Here is a 10,795-nt window from a genome sequence, read left to right on the forward strand (position 1 = left end):
TATTGGTTGATCTTCCAAAGTTTTTCCACTTCTAGTTGTGATGGCGTTAGCCTCCTTAACGATTTGATCGTTAGAGCTGGAGGTTTGAGCCATATGTTGCCCTTGTGCATTGAATTGAGGCTGAGAAGGAAGTTTGCCTCTTTCAGAAATAGCCAAGGACCCAGTCAATTTTGAAAATTGACTCTTCATTTCTTTGATTTCTTCCATCATTTGGCGATTTATTTTAGTTTGCTCCTCCATGAATGATTGAACGGTGTTCTCAAGAGAACTCCTTTGAGGTGGAGAATTGTATTGAGGAGCAGGCTGAGCTTTTGATGGTTGATTTTGGTGCTCATTTCTCCATTGCCCTCCGGAAGATTGTGCTTGGTTGGGATCTTTCCAACTGAAATTTGGGTGGTTTCTCCAACCAGGGTTGTACGTATTAGAGAATGGCTTATTGTAGGTCCCTAAGGCATTGCATTGCTCTTCATAAACCCCCTTCATTTCTCTAAAGGCTAAACAATCCTTAGCTAAATGATCCGATTCTCCACACACAAAACATGGCTCATGTATTTCTGCTTTGGCAACCATATTCAGTCCTTGCCCACTTTTTTTTTTAAAGGCCTCAAGTTGCTTTGTTAAGGACTCAACTTGGGCTTTGAGACTGTCCTCCTCCCTTAGTTGGTAAATTCCTGCTGGTCGATTTCTGTTAGTGCTTTCAGTAGCACTTGGACCAGTCCAAGTATGAGATTTTTCTGCAAGCTCATTGAGATATTCAAAGGCTTCTTCAGGATCTTTTTGGAGGAATTCACCATTGCACATCATTTCTATAAACTGGCGTTCACGACTAGTGAGGCCTTCATAGAAATAACTAACTAGGCGCCATTTTTCATAACCATGGTGGGGACAAAGAGTTAACAGTTCTTTAAACCTTTCCCAGACTTGATAAAGAGTTTCATTGTTTTTTTGGGAAAAGGTAGAAATTCGCCTTTTCAAACCATTAGTCTTGTGGTTAGGGAAGTATTTGTGAAAAAATGATGATGTCATTTCTTCCCATGTTCCAATAGACCTTGGTCTCAGAGAGTATAACCAGCTTTTAGCTTTATCCTTCAAAGAGAAGGGAAAAAACTTTAATCGCACAGTATCCGCGATATTAGCTTGGTTATAAAAAGTGGCTACCACATCCTCAAATTCCCTAATATGCACATAAGGATTTTCATTTTCTAAACCATGGAAATTTGGCAAGAGTTGAATCATGCCAGGTTTGAATTCAAAATTGGGCATATTAGGTGGAAAGAGGATACAAGAAGGGGTAGGAGTGCGAGTAGGATGGAGATAGTCATTAAGACTTCTCTGCTGAATTTCATCATGATGGGCCATGGCGAATGGATTATGAGCAATTGTTGAGGTGGGAGAGGCAATGCTTGATGTATCGGAAGAGTTATCACTAGGGGTGTTGGGTCTCCTTACAAATCTCCCTAGTTCATCTCTATGACGATTCATTCACTTAATTTTTTTTTTGTTAAACTTGTTTCTTGGTAAATTTGGACAATTTGAAATGATCTTACATGCCTCACCAGACTCCCCGGGGTACTAAGTGAGTATGAAAAATCACAATTCAAATATTTCTAACCAAATGACCAATAAGTAAAATAAATTACTTATTTTGAAGGAACAAGCTTGTTTTTTTTTTTTTTAAAATAGTAATAAGTCCAAAAATGTAATAAGACAAGGGCATACACAAGAAATATTCCCAGGCCGATTGGGAAGGTTGCCAAGGTACCGCTTCGTCCCACACTTTCCTAGACAGAACCAAGGTTCCCAGGAAAGTGTAGAGGGTACTCTATCACAAGCCTTAAAAGCCAATCTTTCTAGACAGAATAATCTCAGTTTTTACCACTTGTTGCATTACACTTTGTTCCTAATACTATAAAGTTTTATGAATAATTTTATTTTAGAATTTTATGATTTTTTTTTTAATAATAAAGAGGTGGAACCTAAATTAAAGCTAATCTAATACCTAAGGTTACACAAATTAAGGGACTAAACCTAATAATTTGAAATCTATAAATTTAAAGCTAAAGAAAAAAAATAATAAATGACAAATAATTACAAAATTAACAATGAATGATAATTTGAACACAATGAATGTAGAAAAGAAAAGAAAAATAAAAAAAATAAAAAAAAATTAATGACTAATATATATATATATTATATATAACTAATACCACATATATAATTGAACGAAAAGAGAAAATAAAAATATATGTATATAAATATATAAGCGTATAATAAATTAATAATTAAAAAAAATTAATAATTAAAAAAAAAAATACAAGTGTTATATATACACATTATAGAATGACTTAGCTCTTGGCTGAAAAGTCCACTAAGTTTTGATTTCAATCTCCCCGGCAACGGCGCCAAAATTTGATTACGCCCAAACTTGTCTTCACAAAGCGGTTGTTGTAGTGTAGTATGGGCGGTCGTGTCCACAGAGAGATATCTTATCAAAAAGTGATTAGTAGAACTTTAAGCGCAAAAAGTAAATAAATCGTTGGTGGTTTTTGAGAAAATTTTGAAAATAAATTTAAAGTAAATAAAATTGGTAGAAAATTATAATAAAAAAAAAATGATAAGGTTTCAAGAATCACCTATATGTTTGGCTCATTTATTTGGGTTTTGATTCACACATATAACACAATTAAATTATTCACTTCCCAATAATTTAATCGGAAGATAAAACTTGAAGAACATATAATAAAAAAAAAATGTATTTGAGTAATATAGAATTCTCACATTAAGATTGTAGAAAATAATCTTATGAAAAATCTAAGAATGACAATATACCTTTTGTTTGGTAATAATGCAATAAGAGATTAATCATAAAATTATAATATTAATGTATATTTATCCTAATCATATTCACATAGAAAAAGCATGACTATTTCTATATAATACTAAATAGAAAAATATATTAATATAGAGATAAAAAAAAAAGAAGAAAATTATACTACTCAAATGTATAAACTTTAAGCACTTGGTGAATCAAAACACAAGTAAATATTACCTCACATATAAGATCATCCTTTACCTTATCTAGGAAACTAGCCAAAAATGCTAGACATTCTCACAATAATCTAAAGAGAAAATATGAGAAGGGATAGATAAAATAAAACTAAAATTTACTATAGTTTTTGCCAATGAATCCCCCCTTAATATGTACAAGAGGTCCCTTTATATAGTGTTTTGGGGACACAATTATAACACAATAAAAAGAAAATAAATCTGAAGCAAAAATTGTGTGAAAGTCAATACGAAAAATTACAGTTTTTAATCTAATCACTAAAACAATGGGATTTGATTCTTAAAACTAAAATAATGGGATTTGAATTAAAAGAAGTTGGCTGGAAGAATATTGCCTTTCCAAATCAAAGCACAATGATGGTCCACCTTGCCACATGTCGATCACAAGGGAAGAGACCAAGTCATGGATAGGAATAAGACTTAATGAGCAACTTGGAATTATATATATATGTTGAATAGCTTTAGTCACAATATGATCCGCATGGTAGAAATTTGGGCTGGGCTTGATGTTATTTCTTCTTAAATTGGGTTCTTCCCTTGCAAGAATGTCAATTTTTCTCATTTCTTTCTTTCACAATTGAATCATTCTTTTCATTTGTATCAAAATACACATAATTCCTGCAAAATGAACCAAATTAAATTCAAACTAAATATTTTCAGTTATACAATATATTTTTCATTAATTTCATGAAAATATAAATTAAAATTTAATTTAGTTTAACATTTGAGATCAATAAATATGCATTATTCACCACCAATCAGTTGTTAAATCAACATACTTGTGAGTAGATCTAAGTTCCTGGTAAAATAACTTCCAACAGTCGACACCAGCAGAAATAGAAGAAACAACTGCTATAGAAGAGCAAACCAGTCGGCATCAGCTGGTTTGTGTTTCTTTGGCTAATTACACAGCACTCTATTCTTTACATCTTCCTTTATAGCACGGACAACAACATCTTGTGCTATTCTCCTTGAATTCCATAGCAAATCATTGCGATTTTTCCAAACATGGTACACCAGAGCAGCCACTGCAGCAGTGATTACTGCCTTCCGAAACCTGCTCATTTTCGTTCTTTCCAGCCACCTGCACAATCTGCTCAAGTCTATTGTTTGAACTCTCCAACCTAGCCAAGCTTTAACTTGAGAAAGGCAAATAGTAGAGAAAGGACAAGCAAAGAAAAAGTGCTCTGTAGTCTCAGGATGATCCATACAGAATAAGCAATAGTCTTCTCTAATGATGTTGTGTTTGTACAACCTCTCTCTAGTTTTAAGTCTATCTTGGATTGTAATCCACTAGCGAAATCTATGCCTAGGGATGATGAGTCTATTCCATACCTTATGACTCCAATTCACTTTACTTTGTGAGGGGCAAAGAGATTTGCAGCCATTTGATATGTTGTATTTGGTGCTTACGAATTGCTGAATGTCCATAAGACCTTTGATTTGTGTTTTAACCGAATTCAATTTCCTCCAGTACCAGCTAGCCTGAGGTGGAGCTTGATAAGTCCACCAATCCTCTCCCTTAATGTATACACAGTGTATCCATTTAATCCACAAGTTATCTTCTTTGTTTGCAATTGCCCACACATATTTTGTCATTGCGGCAATGTTCCATTCTGCTATTCTTTTCAAACTGATCCCCCCAGCTGCTTTTGGTTGGCACACATGATCCCAAGCAATTGGACCCGGCCCTTGAGAAACCTGATTTCCTTTCCATAAGTATGCTCGACAGATGGAATCAATATCCCTTATAGTTCGCTTTGGAAGCACCATAACTTGGCTCCAATATGAATGAATTGACATGAGAACTGAGTTAACCAGAACTGCTCTCCCTGCCAAAGAGAAGTTTCTAGTACTCCAAATTTTGATTCTGGCTGTCATCTTATCTGCTAGAACCATACATTCCTTTCCTGAAATTCGTTTCGCACAAATAGGGATACCTAAGTATTTGAAAGGAACCTCTTTTTTGTTGAAACCTGAGCAATCAAGAATGTGTTGCATTTCAGAGTCTTCCATACCACAGCAATATATGGCAGACTTATTAGGATTCAGCTGCAAGCCAGATGAACATGAAAACAGTTTAAGCCCCTGTAACATATAGTAAATACTCTTAAAATCACCATGGAAAAATAGTATAACATCATCTGCAAACATCAAGTGATTCAGTTTGAGTTCAGCACATCTATCATGGAACTTGAACTCTTGTTTAGCTCCAATCTTCAGCATTATTCTTGATAGATATTCCATACCAAGAACAAAAAGCAGAGGTGACATTGGGTCTCCCTGTCTCAAACCCCTTTTCTCTTCAAAATATCCATGTAAAGAACCATTGATCATGAGTGAAAATCTGGGTGTACGAACAGATATCATGATCAGCTTGATAAACTTCTCAGGGAACTTAAATGCATAAAGAATTTCTTCCAAAAAGTCCGAATCAAGAGTGTCATACGCCTTCTGAAGATCAAGTTTAATCATACAGCTGGCCTTAGCATTTTTCCTTCCATAGTGTTGATCAAATCCTGACAAATCATGATATTATGGGCGATAAACCTCCCAAAAATGAATCCACCTTGGTTTTGCGCAATCAGATCAGGAAGAATTGCTTTCAACCTTGAACAAATGAGTTTAGTGGCGGTTTTATAAATGACATTACAACACGCTATAGGACGGAAATCACTAACTGTATTAGGGCACTTACACTTAGGAATAAGTGTTAAAACAGTAGTATTGATTTCTTTGAGGATCTGACCTGTATGCAAGAAAGATAACACCGCTTCACTAATATCTTCTCCTATTAACTCCCAATTATCCTGAAAAAAACAACTCGTGTAGCCATCTGGACCTCGTGCTTTGATTCCCGGAATTGCAAATATAGCTTTCTTGACTTCATCTTTAGAAAATTCTTTCAATAACAAATCTGCTTGATCCTTGTTAACAAGAGCCCCCAACATCATAACTCCTCTATTAACCTTCTTCCTTCCTTCCATTTTAGAACCAAGTAGGTGCTGATAATAAGAAATGAAAGCAGCTGAAATCTCATCTGCTTTATCAGTTCGGGTTCCTTGATGGTCTTCAATAGAAAGAATACTATTAGACCTTCTCCTCTCCTTGATACTAGCATGGAAGATGGTTGTGTTGTCATCTCCATTTTTAATCCAAGAGACCTTGGATTTGTGAAGCAAAAAGGAGTTGAGTCCCTTTAGGAGCTGTCCATATTTTATCCAAACAACATTTTTAGTAGCTATGAGGTATGAATTAAGAGGATCAGATTGTAATTTCAGCTGAGTTTCAAGGAGCTCTTTCCTTGCTTCATCAGTAGCATTTTGGAAGTTAGAAAAATGCTGCCGATTTAGCTCTTTAAAAGCTCCCTTTAGTTGCTTCAGCTTTGTTACAATTTGAAACATCTTAGATCCGTCAATTCGTTGATTCCAAACTCCAGAAACGATCTCAGTGTAACGAGGATGAGCAGTCCACATCTTGAAGTACTTAAATGGATTTTTTCCACCAAGTATTTCATGAGACAAAGAGATTATAGCTGGAGTGTGATCGAATAATTCCTCAGCCGCAAAGATAACTTCTGCATAAGAGAAACTATCTAACCAATTTTGATTGGCAAGAACTCGGTCTATCTTGGAACAGATTCTCTCATTTCCTTGCCTCTTGTTATTCCAAGTATAGTAGCAGCCACCATACTTAACATCTTCAAGCATACAACTTCCCACACAATTAATGAACTCAGTTGCTTCCAAGTATTTCACTCTTTTCCCAATCCTTTCCTCTTTGAACAAGATATCATTAAAGTCTCCCATAACCATCCATGGTTCAAGGGAAATCAAACTACGCAAATCATTCCATAAGAGTTTCCTAGCCACCATATCATTGAATGCATACACAAAGTAGCATAGAAAGACTTACCATCCAAAGTAGTGACTTGTAGATGGATAAGTTGGCTTAAACATTTTAGTATGTTCACTGAAAAACTAGAGGGATTCCATGCTACAACTATTTGGCCTCCATCATGCCAAGCAGTATTAGATGTAAAGCACCATCTTTTGAATATATTTAAGTACAAGACCCCAAGCTTTGAGGCCTTTACTCTCGTCTCAAGGAGACCAACAAGACCAGCCTTATTAGCATGCAACATGCCTTTGACTTGATTTTGCTTCCCATGGTCATTGATCCCTCGGACGTTCCAACATATGATTCTATCCATTTCCAAGAGGAGGATCTCCCCCTCCTCTTGTCTTCCCCACTGTTACAACATTGTTGGTGCCAATCATAATTCCCCCATCATTGTAAGCACCAGCCGAACCCTGTCTATCTGCAAAACCAGCAGCACCATGCCTATTAGAACAAGCAGAATCTTGTCCTTCTGCCTCAATTTGGCCAGCCTCGGTACTTTAAGTTAACACCTGATAGGTATTAGTAAGTTGTGTTGTCCCAACATCCACCTTAGTCTTCACTTTGAGGCCTTTACCTACTTGTTTAAAGCCATCACTGTCAGTTTCATTTCTTTTTTCAGCACCAGAAACAGTAGCCTTGCTACTATCTTTGACTACCCATTGTTGTTGTTTCCCTTCCTTCTTTTTGCAATCTTCAGTAGTATGGCCCAATCCTTTGCAATGGTTGCATTGAAGAGGCTTCCACTCATATTTAATCTCAGTAAACACATTGAATCCATGTTCATCTTCAAAGGACACTCAATTGGGAAAATCTTGCTGTATTGACACTTTTATGAGAACTCTCGGGTAGCTCAATTTGTTCCTTTCCTTTGTCATATTATCCACCTGTAGAGGGGTGCCCAATTGCCCTACAATTTTGAATAAAGATCTCTCACCCCAATATTTAAGTTCAAGTTCTGGTAGTTGAATCCAAATTGGGACTGATCTAATGTCTTCCTTCTTGAAGTTGACATCCGGATCCCAAGCTTTCATCACTACAGGTCTATTGTTAAAGAAAACATATTCACCATTCAATATTTCATCCCTAATTTCCACAGATTCAAATCGCACCAGAAAAACACCATAAGATAGGGATCCTGTAACACCCTAACTAGCATAGGCGTATTATGTGATTTTTAAACGTACTGTGCAGCTCGTTGCTAATCAACGAGGTTTATGGAAATCGTGATTAATTAAAAATTTTTTTACTTTTTAATTAAACTTATAAAATATTTATACAAAAATACTCGGGATCCCGATTACAAAATACTTTACAAAAGTTTACTGACTAAACAAAATACTTGTCGCCTAACGACTAATTACAAAAAGCCTTGCTGTTCCGAGGATCGTACGCTCCAGGCCTAACCGCCCCGACATGTACAATCTTCACCGGCTCGCTCTCACGGTCCTTCAGCCTTAGCCTTGCCCTTACCTACACATAAACATAGCACTGTGAGTCCACAGACTCAGTAAGAAAAGCATAAATCATAAACATACATAATTCCCGGGTTATGATCAAATGCCCATACCCCTGACCATAACCCTAACTGTCGTGTCCCACACGATACTGAGTCTCGAACGTTCATAAGACGGTACTATTGACAAGTAACAACCTATACTCGGTACACTGGTCATACTCCAGCTGCTAGTCATACTCTAGCCCGTACCGATGTGTTACAGTATCAGCCTATACTCGGTTCACTAGTCATACTCTAGCCTAACCGATGTGATACGGTCACATAGCACTGTACCACAAACCCTAGTATCAGCCTATACTCGGTATACTAGTCATACTCCAGTTGCTAGTCATACTCTAGCCTAACCGATGTGATATGGTCAGATGGTACGAAGCCAACATACATATCTAATGTAATCTAGCAGGCTTCCTAACATGCACGCTAAACATGTAATATATATGCATACTGTTATACTAATCTTACCTCAATTCCGAATTCAGGTGTGCCGATCAACCTGAGTGGAACTATCAGCTCGGTGGATTACAGGCTCCTAAACTGTAAAAATCACAACACCGATAAGTGACACGCTAAATCACAACCGGGACAAAGGTTTCAAAACAAAACTTAACCTATTGTAACTTAATACAAAAATACCCCAAACTAGCAAGGAATAATTTGCCTGAAAACCCGAAACTAGCACGAAACTACAAGTTGAGAAAAACTGGTTTCACACCCTACTGCAAAATTCGGGTAACCGGTTTTACAAGCAGTGTAAAACCGGTTAGCCGGTTTTACCCAGAAAACCCACAAAAATCAATTCTCCAACCAAAACGTTTCCAAACTCAACCAAACTTTCCAGACCTGCTAATTAGACCCTAATAAACATTTTCCAAGTGATAAAACAAAGCTTCATGCATAAAATCAAAATCCACCATTAAAGCTCCAAGCTTTGAGTTCAAAACTCAAACTTGGTTAAACAACACTAACATGCATTCAAATCAATCCCAACCTACTTAAACATGCATAAAATCACCTCTGAAAACTACAGCAAACATCAACAAAACAATAGCAACAGATTTCAACAATTCTCTTTGAAAACCATAGTTTTGAGCCAAAATTTCATATCGTAATAAAATCAAGTAATCACCAGCCCTAACATGCTTGAATCAACATTTTAAATCATAAATAAACATCTGAAATCAACATCAAAACACAGCAGCAAGAACAACTCAAACTAAGCATGCAAACCATTTCTTTTTCATCAAAAATCAAGAACTAAAAGAAAAGAAGCTAGAACAAAGATTACCTCTACTAGAATTACTATGAACTTGCTGAAAATCACATGAATCAAACAAAGAAACCTTGCCCTAGCAACTCCCAAGCTTGGCTGAAAAGAGAGAGAGAGAAAGAGCTTTGAAATTTCTAATTTTTCTAACTTTGAAATTTTTGAATAATGAGAAAGTAAAATGCTATTTTAACTCTTTACTTCAGCCAAAAGAAATGCCACATACTCACATATTTTCACCATATAAAGTCCACTAAAGGACAAAATAACAATGGGGCAAAATGACCATTTTGCCCCTTCACACTAAAATAACCTAAAGGGCACTAAAGGGGTATTTTGGGAAATTCTAAATTCTCGACCAATCCCGACATTCCCAATGTCTAATAAACCGTCCCAATATACTAACATACTAAGTTGTGATTTTACTGAGCCAAACACCGAGTTCCATGTTACCGGGCACCGGAAATACAAAATTATGAAATTTCACTATATGACATAAAAATGCATTCTAAATTCAAAAATAACAGCATAAATAATTATTTAAATATCTATAAATAATTTTCATAATCAAACATAATTAACTACTAATTTCCAAATTAAACTAAGCGGTCTTTACAACTATTCCCCCCTTAAAAGGATTTCGTCCTCGAAATCTAACCTGAATAACTCTGGATATTGAGCTCTCATATCTGACTCTAGCTCCCAGGTGGCTTCCTCCACCTTGCTGTTTCTCCAGAGTACTTTGACCAATGCTATGGTCTTATTCCGAAGGACTTTATCCTTTTTATCCAGGATCTGCACTGGCTGTTCTTCGTATGTCATATCTGGCTGCAGTTCAAGGCTCTCATAACTGAGTATATGAGAGGGATCTGAAACGTATATTCTCAACATAGAGACATGGAATACGTTGTGAACTGCTGATAAAGCTGGAGGCAATGCTAACCGGTATCCCACTTGACCTATCTTCTCGAGAATCTCGAAAGGTCCCGTAAATCTAGGGCATAACTTGCCTCTTTTCCCGAAACGTTTGATCCCCTTCATTGGAG

General features: G+C 36.2%; 1 non-coding gene across 1 annotated transcript; it reads left to right on the forward strand.

Moving 5' to 3' along the window:
* Positions 1-871: 871 nt before the first annotated feature.
* LOC133035305 (small nucleolar RNA R71) lies at positions 872-979 on the forward strand. The gene has a single exon (XR_009686578.1). It is a non-coding gene; the product is annotated as a small nucleolar RNA R71 (small nucleolar RNA).
* The last annotated feature ends 9,816 nt before the right edge of the window (positions 980-10,795 follow it).

This window comes from Cannabis sativa, chromosome 2 (genome assembly GCF_029168945.1).
Source record: "Cannabis sativa cultivar Pink pepper isolate KNU-18-1 chromosome 2, ASM2916894v1, whole genome shotgun sequence".
Lineage (NCBI taxonomy): Eukaryota > Viridiplantae > Streptophyta > Magnoliopsida > Rosales > Cannabaceae > Cannabis > Cannabis sativa.